The sequence below is a fragment of the Lissotriton helveticus genome, chromosome 7 (assembly GCF_964261635.1).
Source record: "Lissotriton helveticus chromosome 7, aLisHel1.1, whole genome shotgun sequence".
NCBI classification, from domain to species: Eukaryota; Metazoa; Chordata; class Amphibia; order Caudata; family Salamandridae; genus Lissotriton; species Lissotriton helveticus.
The window spans coordinates 1160735760-1160751563 of record NC_136068.1 but is presented as its reverse complement, the minus strand read 5'-3'; the positions used below and the strand labels follow the sequence as shown (position 1 = coordinate 1160751563).

Sequence of the window (15804 nt, the reverse complement as noted above, 5' to 3'; positions counted from 1 at the left end):
CCATTGGTCCCATTGCGGGGGCACCTCCCCCCCAGCAACTGGCGATGTTGCGTTTTGCCACCCCGGCTGCCATGGCCAGCCAAATCTCATTTTGGCTGGTTTTGAAAGGATATTTGTGATGATTAAAGGATATGCTGGACACGAAATTGACTACGTCTTTTTTTTAAACTACTTTATGGGGGTGCATTTCACAATTAGAAAAAATTAACTCTGATCAGTTTGATCGCTCTCCGGGAACAACGGGAGAAGTTGATGTGCACACCATCAAGATGAATGTGTTTGGATATTGACTGTAAATGGGTAATCATTGAGGGAGGTGCAGATGTATTATATGCTTGCTGTTTCATATCTTTTTGGTGTTTTTTCAAACCAACTTTGGGCATGTTTGACACATTCACATCCTTTTCTTTTCAGAGCAGTGCCCTTTCCCTGAGCTGTCGCCAGGTTGAGGTGAGGCTTCTTATCCGTACACCGCGGGTAAGCAACTTTATCAATAACTGCAAGTGCCATACGGAACGTATATGTGGGGATAACTGTATCCCACAAGCTCCTTATTGTGTACTCAACAACATGTTTAGAGTCCCTTACGTATTCGTTTTCCCTTGTCGTTTGTGTTTTTCTCTACAGGTATGACCAGTAAATCAAGCACTGAAAAACAGAAAGATTACTGGTTTTGTTTTCACTTCTTACTTGTATTTTTATTTTATTTTCATCACGTTCACGTGCTATTTACGTAGTAGCCTTTTTCGAGGTCCTGACGAAAGCTGTGACATCATCCTGGGTCTTCAAGGCTGAAACATGTAGACCTTTTTTTTCGTCTGACACGTGCAGTTTTAAATCCATACCGCAGGTGCACTGTTTTTAATCCTGGCAGCGAGAACGAGCAAATAAAGGCAATTTCTTGCTCTTGTTAGTTAGTTTTAGCATCACTTCCTAAATTTTAGACATTTTTCATTTATTGCACTGTGCCCTCATCACAACTAGTCTTTGTTCTTCTCATCTGAAGCATGTTGTATATCCTAAACAGTGTAGGAATAAAACATTCCTGAGCTCCTTCCTCTCAGAGAAGAAGTCATAGCCCTTGGCGGATCTAGGTGTTCACGCCAAGAGGTGAATCCCAGATGATTAAGCATGCCACCTAAGGTGGGTGAGAGATTCCGTCTTTAAAGGGATTCCTACACAAGCTCCTTGAGATAACCTTTAGCTTTTCCTCCTGGCTGCACAGGAATTCTAGACCCAAGGATTTCTATATTGTTTTTTACAATTTGTTGGGGATCATATCCTTGCAGGTCTTTAAATTTCCCTAGGACCCTCCTGCTCTTGTTTTTGTTAAGTAAGCCAAGAAAATGCCAACTTTCCAAAAGTCTCATTTTCAAAATTGTAATTTGAAATCCGACTTCACCATAAGTTAGGATTTTAAATTGTGACTCCAAAGACACCAAACATCAACCGTTCATCTCTTCCCATTTGAAAATTACACTTATAAAATGTAATAGGGAAACTCCAATGTTATGCTGTGAGAGGGATAGGCCTTGCTGTCGTGAAAAACAAATTTAAAAAAGTTTTTCACTACCAGGACATGTCAAACTTAAAAGTATATGTCATAAAATACATTGTGCCTTGCCCTCTGGGCTGTCCAGGGGCTTCCCCAGGGGTACCCTAAGGCTGACCGGTCTAACAGGCAGCTTATAAACAGTAAAGGAGAGAAGGAAAAACAGACATTTACTGTCACAAATAAATCAATCTTTACAACTGCCATTCTCTCTGCAACACTGAAAGTCAAAGCACTGCTCTGAGGATTTTCACTATTCATTGGGTGAAATTCGATCAATTTCTCCATAATTATCTTCTCCTGTCTTGTTCCTTCTCTTCTCCTATGTGTATACTTTTCTGATTAGTTTGGTTTTTTTCTCTGGCGTATACTTCTCTGGCATTAAACAGAATAAGGACAGAGAAATAATTAACATGGTAGACCAAGAGTCGTTAGGAAGAGTGAGAAACATGGTAAAGATGGAATTGAGGTAGAAACCTATGTCACATGGGGGAAGACGTAAAGTAATTAGAGAAAGGTGAGGTAACCAGAAAAAAGATACAGTGTTAGAACGATGATGAAGCAGGTGGAGAAAGCGATAGCTAGGTAAGGTTTAAGGGTGAGGTGGCGGTGAAGAGAGTGAGAAATAGTGAGAAGGGAATGCAGACAAAGAGGTGAAGTCCAGAGAAGAAATAAGGTAGAGAGATGAGTTAAAGGGAAGTAGAAGGAGAGAGGGGTGGACGTAGCCAGGTTAGAGAGATGAGGTAGTGAGACACCAGGTAGCGTACATGTGGTGATGTAGAGAGTCGGTTCTGGGATTAATTTCTGATCAGGTAAAGTGAAGCAGAGTAAAATGCAGTTTGCTTAATTATGGGAATCATTTGCAATTAGACCGAAAGGGCTGTGTTGTCTAGAATGTTGTTTTCCTGGCTTAGGCTAACTAGGTCTCGATTTCATTTTGAAATAGAATGGCTTATATTTCTCATTGACACTGCACACAGTAAAATGAGCGCTGTTTATGTTGTATGACATTTTGTTCTCCAAGAACACCAGTGTTAGCCATTAGATACTTTCAAGGCTCTTCCTTCTCATACACTGCATATTCATGTAGTGGGATATTACTAGGATGGTACTATGATGTTTTAAAATGAATAAATATGATTTGCTGATATAAAGACACTTTTGTTTGCACCGCACTGACAGTGCATTTCCCACTGCTTTTTATGATGGAACGTGCTATATAAGAACCCTGAATTTGGAGGTAAGCCAGGTCTTTTTGCGTCGCTACTAGGGATGCTGCCCATTTCTCTGTCGATTTGTTGTATATTATGAATAGGCTTTCTTGTTTTCAGTTTCAATTTTTGGTAAATTCTGGTGGGGTTTTTTCAGTGTTTTCAAGTGATTTCAATACCTTAAAAAACAGTGGTTATCAGTGGTTACACATTTTCGCGCCATTAAAAACAACAGAAACAGTGTTTTTCCAGTGTTTATGGAACGTTTTGCTTTTATTATCGCTTGTTTTCTGCACTGATAGTATATGGTATATGGACCGTGTACTTACAGTGTAAATGAAGTCCAAATACAATTTTACAAATCAAACGTATCGTAGTACAGCATACAATACTTCTTCAGTGAGTCTTTGGTCATGCACGCTCGCTCTTTCCTTCCCATGTAAACTTTTATCTGTAAAAAAGGCCCTCTAAACATTGGCACTTGAGACAGGCCACGCCATAATAGCCAGTATACAATTTGCTAACTCTGGCCACTGACATAACTTTCCATGCCAATATTGGTGCACCTGAAGATTATGATTCTCTGCGACAGGCTCTGCAACATATGCGTTGAACTGGGCGTATTTGCCCTCAGAGTTATTGAAGCGGTCAAAAATTAGGCAGCACTTTTGAAACTCCGGATAAAATTTCCCTTTATGGAAGGGATCTATAACTTGTGCAGAGTACCACAGTGAGGCTTCATTGACTTTAAATGCCATGGTTGGTGAAGGGCTATTTCTCATACATTGTAAAGTAAAAGTTCCTGAATTGCCCCTCAACATTTCTCTGCTTACCAAGTGGGAAGTACCCTAACATGGAATATGTTGCAGTGCCAAAGACACTAAAAGTGTTGGCCAGCCTACTCTCAAGGATATGATTCACATCTACACCAATTATGCTGAACATTTCATAGATAAGGGTGTTTTCAGACTCTAGTTTGTTTAGTATGTGCACTACAGCAGTCATGCTTTCCTGTAAAAATCTAAGAATGCAGTAGAGTGTAGTTTTTTAACTCACTATCAATATGTGACCAAAGATCCTCACATTTCTTGCCTTTGGGATCATCACTCAGCAAAAGTTCAGTAAACGGTTGCCACATGGATAATATAGCATTCATGCCTCTAGGACTGAAAACCACCAGCTAAGTGACACTGTTGGGATGACTCTTTGGTTGATGCCACACAAAGCACACAATGAGAAATATTTGCATTTTAGTTTCCATGCATAACAAAACAGTGCACCAGAATGGACTAAAAAGTCAATAGCATTCTTCATTAACTCTGAGGATTGTAAAGATGCTTTCAGCATACCATCTAACAAGTGGCAAGGATCTCTTACAGGGAAGCACTTTGGCTCAGGTATCGATTTTGACAGATCATCACACAACTTTTTCATATACGTAGCTGAATCACTGCAAAAACAAACAAAATCACTTACATTTTTGTTGAACTTGGTAAGAACTTTTTGCAGCAGCATTCCAAGTGACACTGCGTGCCATGTTTTCCAAAAATCCTGTGTCATGTTATCACCAGTATCTCAGATGATTTGTGAATGCACTCTTTTCACATATACCTGTCACTATACCTTACATTGAATGTTTACAGCCTCCGGTGTTGGGCAATTCACCTACTATCAATACTGACTCACTAGAAAAGGGGGATGGTGTATCAAGGGTTTTTACCCATTCTCTGTGGGTAAATGTGATGGTACATATTGGGAAAGATTCTTATGAAACCTATTGATATAGGGAAAAATAGGATACATTTTGTACAAACACAAACAAAAGCAGTTTTAGGCCTGAGTAGTAATACAGGCCCAAGCCTCTGCACGAGAAATAGGCCAGCAAATAGCATGTTAGAAAGGACAGTGAGTTTAGCTGAACCAGCAGGTCACACTGTTTGTTATATCCAGTATTTGTAAAGTGCACAGCTACCCGGAGGCATCCTGGCACTGGGGGCCGTCGGGAAGATTAAGCGAGCTATTGCCCACAGTCACATGGTGCTGGGCTGACCTGCCGTCGATGCTGGGGATCGAACCATGAGCCCCAGCATCCAGTGTCAGTCACCCTGGCCACAGTGCCACAACTCTTCCCTAACAGATGTATGCAAAATGTTGATAATAGTCTGAGAATAGAAAAAACACCAAGGAGGTTTCTGACAATATGAGATTGGAGGGCCATGTGGCCCATATCTATATGTGGTTTGTTTCCAAGAAATTGTTGTAACTGCTGATTTTAATCTACTCATTTGTGACGTAAATACTATGCTTGTAACTTTTATCACTTGTGGTTTTAGAGTATATAAGCTACTGCTTTTGAATTGTTCGTTGGAAATCAGACTCCAGTCTATGCGGAGTCCGGCTGATCTCCCAGCTGATTAATGCATTAAACCATATTGTATTGTCAACCTGCTCCTGTGTTATTCTTAAAGAGATTTTTCCCTCCAACATCGCCAGCCAGGAGTTCCACTTCTTCTTGCCCCCTGCCACACCCTGGGCACCGCCTGTCCTTATAGAAATGGTTTTGCGCAACTAAAAGAAGGTAAGAAGACGCCGGTTAGAAAGTCTTCACATTTCTTTGGGACAGGTGAGGCTTGGGAGTTGGCATTCTTCAAAGGTGAGAACAGTGCCAATGTCGTCCCTTCTACCTTACAGGTAGCATGTTGACAGTATAATGTGTCCTATGGTATTATTTTTATTAATGTTTATATATGGGGAAATGCATGCATGATTGTGCACTGACACAATAACAAGGACTAGAGCTTCAGTGGTAAGTCCGAAAGGTACAAGGGAACCTGGCTAAAACAGCTAGAAGTGGTCAGGAAAGAGTAGGGCTTAAAGCTGGACAGCCAATGTACATTCTGATGTTGTGGCAAAGAAACAGGTGAAAACCTGGTGTTCATTGGAATTTTATTCTGAGTAAGAGCAGAACAATTCAAGTCATCTCAGACTTTAAGTCTGAAAGTCATAGTTTGTAGTTACAGGCAGTGAATTATATCCTCCTTGTGAGTTCGGGAGAAGCGACCAGCTGCAGCAGCAGCAGTAGTAGTCATTTTTGCCCTAGTATGAAGTTTTAGAGTGCATTAATATGCCTATGCAGATGTGAATAGAAGTACGGACACACATTAATGTCATTTTGTAGCTTTGTGCTGTTTAATCTAAAGATTTATTTATTGTGTGAAATACTTGTAGAGTTTTAGGAAAAGGATTTTTATTTTTATTTAGACAAATGTCTCAAGTGCGCACAGGTACCCAACCACAACTGAGTCCCGAATTAATCATCCATTTTTATAACGGTCTCCCTGTGGCCCTTTCTACTGGTACTGACCCTGGTTGGCCAGCAATCCCAATACCATCAGATAACACCTTAATGTCAGAGGTTTGTGAGCACCTAGGTATTGATTATACATCACAGATGGATCTCCTGACAGCATATATTGATGTGACAGTAACACTCCTGTCAGATAACAAAAAAGACTGGTCCCAGAGAAGTAAACAAAAACATTGTCCTCCACATTATAGTGATTAAGAGTAGTGTACAGCAACCTCATGAACCCCACAACAAATTCTGATGCTATCAATTATTATCCCTTTAATCAAACCTTAGAGCCTCCAGATTGGAGCCTAGAAGAACTATCAAATAGTATAGATGAGGACCTAAATAGCTATTTTCAAGGTACACATACCATAGAAGAAATAACTGATTGACTTGATAGGAACGTCCTTAATTTTCTTGCAGGTGATTCTGAACAGGACCTTTCCACACTTAAGATATTGGAATTGGTTTTGAATTCTACATCCCCCAGAAGCCCCCCAAGAAATTAACTCATTACCTATATGAGTAGCAAGGAGAATAGCCTGAAGGAAATCTACCATAATACCCTTTGAGGTAGATAAGAGTATCAGGTGGAAAGTATATTAGAAGTGAGAATTAGCAATTTCATTAGGTAGAGTGAACACTTACAACAGGGACAAGTTAGGCCCAAATATAAGACTAAACAGAGTCCAAGTGCGCCCCATAAATAATGGGGACCCCTTTAGAACACATGGTTAAGGTGTTCTCTGGCGACAAGGACAAAATAGAGAAATATTGTAAGGTGTAGCTTAATGCAACATTAAACTTGAACATGCATGGCATGCGAAGGGCTTTTTTTACAACATAACATTAGATTATATAGCCACTCTCTTGCAAAGCAAATATAATGGGAAGAAATTAGAAAAAAGAAAGACCATCTTAGATCAGTGGAATGTATTTTGTGAACCACACGAGAAGGAGACTGAGATAAGACCCCAGGCCCCGCCGTCAGCTCCTCCACCGCTGTACCGAGAGGCAGAAGCAAGTTTAAACATTGCAAAGGTACAGTGCATGTATACGATGCAGGTTAATTCATCAAACACCCTCCCACCTCCTCACATCTGCCTGCTGTAGGATATTCAGACCCTGAGTGTAGCCTACCATCAGAAGCATTTTCCAAACACAGTGAATATGTCCGGCTAACGCCACGACCATGAATGACTAGCACACCTCAGGAGATGTTGGGGGAGACACCAATAAATATGTAGGAACAGTGGATGGTACCTTTACACTTCATTTAGAAGATGAAACTGCACCTGCCGAGAAAGATAAAAGCGAAGGCCAGCACCCAAAATGAGATTCAAAGGACACACAGAGAGGAGGTGTTACTAGGAAAAGAGTCAACGGTCCAAGGAATTCAAGCCCCAAGAGTGAGAGGAGGACAGAAAAGTTAGCCTTTACACCAAAAACACCTCCTGCAGCACGCTGGAGACTGATAGAGGAGGATGGCGATAACAAGTTGGTCAAAATAAGGGAAGATGGACACAAGAACAACCTGGGAAAAAGAGGCGGTCCCCTTGTAGCATCGGAAGACACTAGACAGGTCACAAATGATGAAACACCAAAGCTCGGAGGACTTCCTCCGTGCACATAACCTCTTAGGTGAAGAAGACATGAGGTCAGACAGAACTTACATAGGATCAGATGGGGCATTAGATGATGTTACAGAGCATGTTAATAGAATGTCCATCATTAACGACTATGATAGAGAACAGTCACAGTTTGCCTGTGAGGGGGGAGAAAACAATAGGGTTACTCAGGCCTTACAGAGGAGACAGCGAGAGTTAAACAGATTGAAATTTGATGGAACGCATGCACGCCCTTATGAGAAGCAGGGGACATCGAACATGACAGGAAGAATGACATTGAGAAAAGACACAGCACTCCTACTCCTTGTGAGCCCAGACAATGACCAGACATCCAATGAAATAGTGGCCCAACAAGAACAGAGTTGGTCCAATGTTGTCCCTTTTACTGGCAATCTAGCAGGTTGGACAGAAGGACTAGAACCACAAATGACACCATGTCCACTAGATGTTTTTTTTTTAACCACGAGACATGGCAAATGCGGAGATGTGCAACCTTCACGGTATAGGGGATCCTGAGTGGGATTATTTATTTGTTTATTTTTATTTAAAAGGTTTTATATAACGCTGGCTAGACCTTGTGAATATGGCAAAGATATACCAGACAGTATGACTCAAGCCACCCTACTGGACATAGAGACACAGTCCGGTCACAACTGCCCCTAATATTTAAAGGTTCAGGGACACCCCAATACATACCATGGCCCCAGATGGATAACGAAAATCTTAAAAAACAGCTGCCACCACTTGCAGAAGGGGCGGGGAAGTGGATAGTTGCTTTTAAAAGACACACAGCAGGGATACCCCTTGCGATAGGCGACATCAAATGTTTATTAAGCTCCCTTATAGGAACTGAAACAGACACACTGTTCATGAAAGCAGGAGTATAGAATGTGGCATTGACTAATTCAAAATGTGATGGGGCACACTTCAACAAAGTAAGGGGAGTTGTTTGGACACAACTAAGACAAATGTACCCAGACAGGCCAGACATTGGATCTCTAAAGGCACAGACAATGCAGCTGAAGACCCAGCACAATTCCTAAGCAGAATGAAAGAGAAAAATGGACACAGGCGGTAGGGGGAAAGATGGGATGTGTCTGGACAAAATGCAATACTATTCTATAGCATAGTAAAAAAGGAATTACTAGCTGAAGTGCAGGACAAACTAGATAACATAGTAGCCTTAGAAGCCAAACCATGGACTGATATACAGGCTCATATAATACAGTATTGTAAAAGGAGACAGGACAAGGAAAAGAGCAAGAAGGATAAAATTGAGAAAGCAGCAGCTAAGTTAGTACAACGGAAACTAGCAAAGAGGACAGAGGGAGGAACTGTCACCGTGGCTACCCAAATGGCCGCATTGTCTTTGGCCGGCCACCTGTAAACACCACTTCAAGACCCCAACAATATGCCCCCAGCTTTAATAACAGAAAATAGGCAAGACACATTTAGGGACGGAAAAACATGCCACTACTCTAAGATGCCAGGAAATTTCATCAGGGAATAGAGGACCAAAAAGAACAACGAAAAGGCAGGGGAAATATATGGCCAACAAATGGTACCACCTAGTCGCACTGTGGCACAGCCTGCCATGATCCCTCAAGTGATATATCTTCCACAGCCCCAAATGCAGCCTCAACATTTCCAGTCCCAACAGGTGCAACAACACATGCCCCAAATGTTGTATGGGCCGCATCAGGCAGTGCAGCCCACTGTACAACACCAGACCTTACAAGGTGGAGTAACGGTAAGAGGAGAAAACCCCTTTCAGCAAAATTATGTGGGAGGATATGCTCAATGAAGGTGCCCACGGAGTAGTCTCATGTGTCCAGTACTATCGATAACTCACAGGCCAGACGAGGAACCCACTGTGACGGTAGCCATAAATGACAGAGAATACAGCTTTCTCATTGATACTGGGGCCACTAGGTCCTGTATCCATGAGAGAGGACATCCACTGTCAAACTCATCAATGGATACATGGGGGTTCTCCAGGGAAGTGATGAGGGTTCCATTCACCAAACCTGTGGAGATGGAGATAGGGGGAGGTACGTTAACAGCAGTCTCTTATTCTCCACCACAGCCCAGCAAACTTGTTAGGATGTGATCTTATGGAAAAATTAAACATGTCCATCTACTTTGAGGAGGATGGGACAATGGTCTGCTCAACGCCAGGAATGTCTCGTACATGTATCATGACAATGGTCACTCACCACCCAGACGGTTACTGAACAAAAGCTAGGCCTATAGACATCCCAGCCTTTACTAGAGCAGGGTATACTTTCATAGCAGAAACACCAGAACTAACAGGAGAGCTAGTTGAATTTCTGTTCCGCCGCCAGAGCCCCTGGTCAGAAAACCTGAATTCTGAAGTCTTGGGTAAAGGTCTCATACTGGAGGTGGGAAGCTGTGGAGATATCTTCCACCTGGGGGATGGTGATGGCCAGTGATTTTACCTGTATGATGTGGGCCTGTGTCCTCTTTCATGACCCCAATTTAAAAGTAAAAGATATATCAGATGACCAGTTGTTTGCCAATGAACCCACAAGGTCAGTGTTAGTTTATTCAAGATAGTATTCCATTGCATACTACGTTGGAAACAAGATCTGCAATACCAAAGACTGTTTCTGGTCCAAGTAAGGACAACGACCTTGAGCAGGTACGCTCTGATTTGTGGACAATAGGACCCCATGACGTGGGCCTCATCAGCACAGTAGTCCCATTCAGAATAACCTTGAAGGAAGGAGCAATACTAACAAGGGTAAGGCAATACCCTCTATCCAAAGAAGCAGAGGAAGGCATCGCCCCAGTTATACAGGCATTGGTAGAGCATGGAGTCATATACCCAGGTGTATCCCCCTGCAATACCCCGATTTAACCGGTCAAGAAGGCCATGACTAATTCATGGCAAATGATTCAAGACCTGTGCCCCCTTATCGATATAGTGATTCCGGAATTTCCTGTAGTACCTGACCTTTCCGTTATCCTGACTAACGTATCTAAAGATGCTAAATACTTCTCAGTCATAGACTTGAAAAATGTATTCTTTAGCATTCCATTACACCCAGATAATCATTACATGACTGCATTCTCATTTCGAGGCTCCCAGTGCCTCCATTCTCGTTTATTTCAGGGGTACTGTGAGTCCCCTAGTGTCTTCAACAGAGCAGTCAAGAATGACCTCGCTAATTTTCAAAGTGACAGCACAATAATGCAGTATGTTGATGACTTACTAATTTGTAGTGCCACAGAAGAACAGTGCAGAAAAGACACTGTGTCTCTGCATTTCACCCGCGCTTAACGAGGATACAAAGTAGACAGAGACAAATTACAATATTGTCAGGAAGAAGTCCATTATTTGGGACAATTGCTATTGGCCTCAGGCCGCCGAGTTACACCTGAAAGAGCAGCATCAATTAGGCAGATGACTGAGTCTGAGACAGTGAAGGGAATGCAAAATATTTTGGGCCTTCGTAACTAAGTCAGACAATGGGCTTTTTACTATAGCACCCTCATAGCCCCTTTGCTCACAGCCGTCAAACTGGAAAATACACAGAAAGACAGAATAACATGGACAGCAGAAATGCCAGAAACGTTTCACAAACTAAAGACAGTGATAACAAATGCACCAGGATTAGGAACACCAGACTACACTAAAGAGTTTTTCCTTTTTTGCCACTGCAATGGCCAGGTGATGACGGCTGTCCTCACCCAAAAGTATCCTTTAGGCCACAACCCAATTGCGTACTTTCGTGGTCTACTTGATCCGGTTATGAAAGGCCATTACCCCTGCGAGCAAGCTTTGGCAACAGTAGCTTTTTCGATTGAGGAAAGTGCCCCCATTGTCATGATATTATAACACCTAACAAGGGTTCAGGTAGAGAAGTAAAAAAAAGGGGTATATTCCAACTTCATGCAAACAATGAAAAAAGAAAAACAACAAGAAGCCTGGGTATTCATAGACAATTCAAAAAACAGTTATAATTTGTTATATATATTAAGAATTCAAAAAGAACAGTTATGCTCAAGACAAAGTGTTGGTAAACAAAATACAAACAGCTTCACAAACCAAACAAGTGGCTAGCAAAACAGACATTACATGTGCAAAAGAACAACAAAAGACAAAATAATGTGTCCTTTAAAAATTATGGCCACAAAAAGCGTCGACGGCGTTTCAACCGCTGGGTTACTATGCGGTCATCATCAGGACTTGAGTTAGGCTTGAGAGATATATTGCTGTACAATAAAAAGTTTACAAAAAGTCATAAATACATTCAGCAAGTAGGCTTCTTCAAAGGAAAAGGCTTCATCAAAGGAAAGGACTGAGGAATAGAGCACCCAGCGTCAGGGAATGGAAAGAAGAGTAATAGACAAGTTAAAACTACCACCACACCCAACATGAATCCATTGCCCAACAAGGCAATATATAAAGAGTCACCTTTATACAGGACTGGCCAATCACAAATGTTGATGGCTGTCACAATTAGTCCAGCTTCTACATAAAAATCAGAACGGACAGTCAATCATACTGCGGTACTAGTATGGGACAGAATTACCGTACCCAAGAGATAATTTACCACTAAGGAATGAAATACACTTACTTAAAAATGTTAATTTTTCAGAAAGCATCCAGAGGGTCCAGAATTTGATACTTTCTACGTGTGGCGTATAAATAGCTCCCACGTGTTTCTAAATCAATCGGCTGAAAAACAAGGGAAAGGCAAGGATAATTCATTAAACTCCCGCCACGATTCAGATGAATAACTGAGTCAAACAATTACCGACATCAAGGTCCTAACTCACTGTTCACTACCGGCACAAAATTACATGTCGGGGAGACCCCCAAAAATATACAACCGCCCAAGACATGTATGCTACAGGGCTAAGTCCTATAAGCGGCTGTCTAAACATCCAAACAGCCCGGGTCGGTCCCCCAAAGGAGCCCAAACCGTAATAGGAACCGGTGGGGCTGCTAAAGAAAATAGACTCTAAAACAATGGCTGTGCTGGTACAGTTCATGCAGCACTAGGCACGACCGGTAATGTCATAAGCAATTAGCGCGAAATCAGAGGGGGGTTGAACTGCGGTAGAGAAAACCCACATGCCAATACTAAAATTATCAAAGGGTCGTGCACAATTCTAAAGAGCCAGGCTTACCAAATTACATGTCCATTCGGGAGCTCAGAACCATGGGTGGTCTCCACGAAGTTCTAGCCGTCCGATTGAAAAGTCGGACTAGAAATAGACGTGCCCAACGTCCGTGGGCGCCATCTTGGAAAGGGGGTATCTACATGTATATTACTATGATCCCCAAGCCGTCCGTGGGCGCCATCTTGGAAAAGGGGATATCTACATGTATATTAATGCGATCCCTAGGCTGTCACAACGTGGCCGCGCTGATTACATCCATAACGTAGTCCATTGAGCCCTAGGCACGGCCAATAGTAGGCTTAAACCAGCGCGTATACAGATAGCGCGGAGTCATGGCAAATGTGGGCTGCGGTTGAGAAGACCACAAGCCGGTATTAAGCTTGCAAAACGGTCATATACATTTCGAAGAAGCCAGGTTTACCAAAATACACGTCCAGTCAGAAGCTAAAAACACGGATTGTCTCCACGAGATACTAGCCGTCCAGTCAAAAATCGGACTAAAATTAGAAAGGCTCAGCCACGACGTGACCAACGTACGTGGGCACCATCTTGGCAAGGAGTATTGGTGCATGTATATTAATACAACCAGATCCAAAGAGGACCACAATATGCTGCGCACAAAAAACTGATCGCAGATCGAACATCTAGAAGCTGTTATTAGATGGCAATGGATGAAAAATTCCACAAAATTGCACTAATAAGTGAAAATAGAACTCAAACACAATCCACCATAATTAAAGTAAATTATAAAGGCAGAATGCATGCAGTAGTAAAAGTGTTTTCCTTTGAACAGGTCTAGGTACATAATACAACAATTCCACATCATATTGGTCAAGGTACTAGAAATTACTGTAAATACATGATTCAGCATTATATGTGTCAAAAGAAATAATTAAATCCATCATATAAAAAATAAAAATAAACAAATACCATACAGCATATTATTAAATCGGACAGTCATTGTATCCACCACATTGCCTAGATTCACCATCAACCAAGACAGAGAGGACGGTTATACAGACCAGTATGTCATAAGATTGTGATATCGTCATAGCCAATACATATAATACAGTATAGATTGTTCAAGACAAGTACACCAATCTTTATAAAAAAGCGAAAAGTGAAAGAAATGGAAAAACAGCTGATTGCTTAGGTGTATTAAAATTACAGTACTAGCAAAGACATAGTGGCATATTTATAACTCAGCTTGTTATCACAGAGTGGGACTCCTCCATAGAGATAAAGCCAAGATTGATGCTGTTGCGACAAAGCATCCAGCGGCATTCAGTCCTACTCAAAATATTGGCAACACTGCCACCTCGTTCCGGAATTTGTATCACTTCGATTACTTGCCAGCGCATATCTCCTGGGGCATGATTAAGCTGTAAATAATGTGCCACCAGGGGGTGCATTTTCAGTTTGGCAACGTATCCTGCTTTTATGTTGTCCAAGTCGTATCTTGATCTTTTGGGTCGTTTGGCCGATATAAATCAGGCCGCACGGACACCAAATTGCATATATGACATTGGATGTATTGCAATTAGAAAAATTGCGCAAATCATGTTTAATGTTGCCATGCAAATACTGTTTCGTGTTCATACTGGGGACACACATGAGGCAGCCGCCACATTTGAAGTGTCCCACAATTTTATTTAAGCCCCACATAGATGTTAAATTCGGACTTTCAGGCCGGGGCAAAGCTGCTCGGACCAAATGGTCACGGAGATTTTTGCCCCGTTTGAAAGAGAAAAGCGGTAGCTCCTGTGTAATCCCTGTAGCCACAACTAGCGGCCAATGTTTTTTGATGATTCCTGAAATTTGGTTACTGCGAGTGCCAAAGGTAGTCGCACATGGTATACGGGTCATTGGTTTCCGAGTTTTAGGAATCAGCAGTAGGTCACGGTGATTGTACCATGCCCGTTTCATCGAGTGTTTAACCAATTTACGCGAATAACCACGTTGCTGCAATTTTTGGGATAAAATCTCTGCTTCACGAAAGTAGTCTTCTTTAAAAAAAACAATTTCTACGAATACGTAGAAATGGTCCGAAGGGAAGCCTGTCCCTCAAACCTCTCGGATGGTTACTCAAATATTCTAAGAGGGTATTCCGAGCAGTAAGTTTGGTGAAGAGTCGGGTGGACCATTGTCATAGGTTCATCTCTGACGCTGCATGCAGAACATGCAGTCTTTGCAATAATTCAGAAGGCTAAGACGACACTAACAACACAGAGAGTATCAGTCTATGAAATAATTTTATCACTACCATCTCTCAAGGTAGTCAAGTGTCACACCGTCAACCCTGCTACTTTCTTTGCACCCCCTATTGAAGATGCAGATAGTGACCCCCGTGACTGTGCAACATATACTCCAGATTAGTGTAGCCAAGCAAGAGAAGACCCTATTCCAGGTATTGTTGTATATTTTTTAAATGGATCTTCCACAATAGATCAGGACACAGGAATATGAAATACAGGACAGCAGTGGTCAGAGCTATGCAGCATGATTCTTCAGATACTTTGCAGATAACAGAACAGATAACTTTGCCATCCCATTATTCTGCTCAAGCTGCTGAGCTAGTAGCACTGGTGGCAGCCCTTAAACAGGGTGGAGGCGAAACAATTACAGTGTATTCTGATTCAGCCTATGTCACTACAACAGTGTATTCCAGCATTATGTGGTGGAGCAGATGGGGATTCCTAAAATATGATGGAAGTCCTGTCATGCATCGCCCTCTTTTAAAAGATCAGATTGTAGCTCTAGCTCTACCACATGCAGTCGCTGTAGTAAAATGCGCAGCTCACACAAATTCTCAAGTCTTTGTGTCCCATAGAAATACCTTAGCTGACTGGGCAGCCAAGGAAGCAGCCAAAATCCCTCTAAACAATGTACCTGCCACAATTCTATTAA

The 15804-nt window shown here is 41.9% G+C and overlaps 2 pseudogenes; both read left to right on the top strand.

Annotated features, from left to right (window-relative positions):
* The first annotated feature begins 2105 nt into the window (after nt 1–2105).
* On the top strand, nt 2106–9547 carry LOC144769419 (uncharacterized; annotated as a pseudogene).
* A 1893-nt stretch (nt 9548–11440) lies between these two features.
* Nucleotides 11441–15804, top strand: LOC144769418 (uncharacterized; annotated as a pseudogene).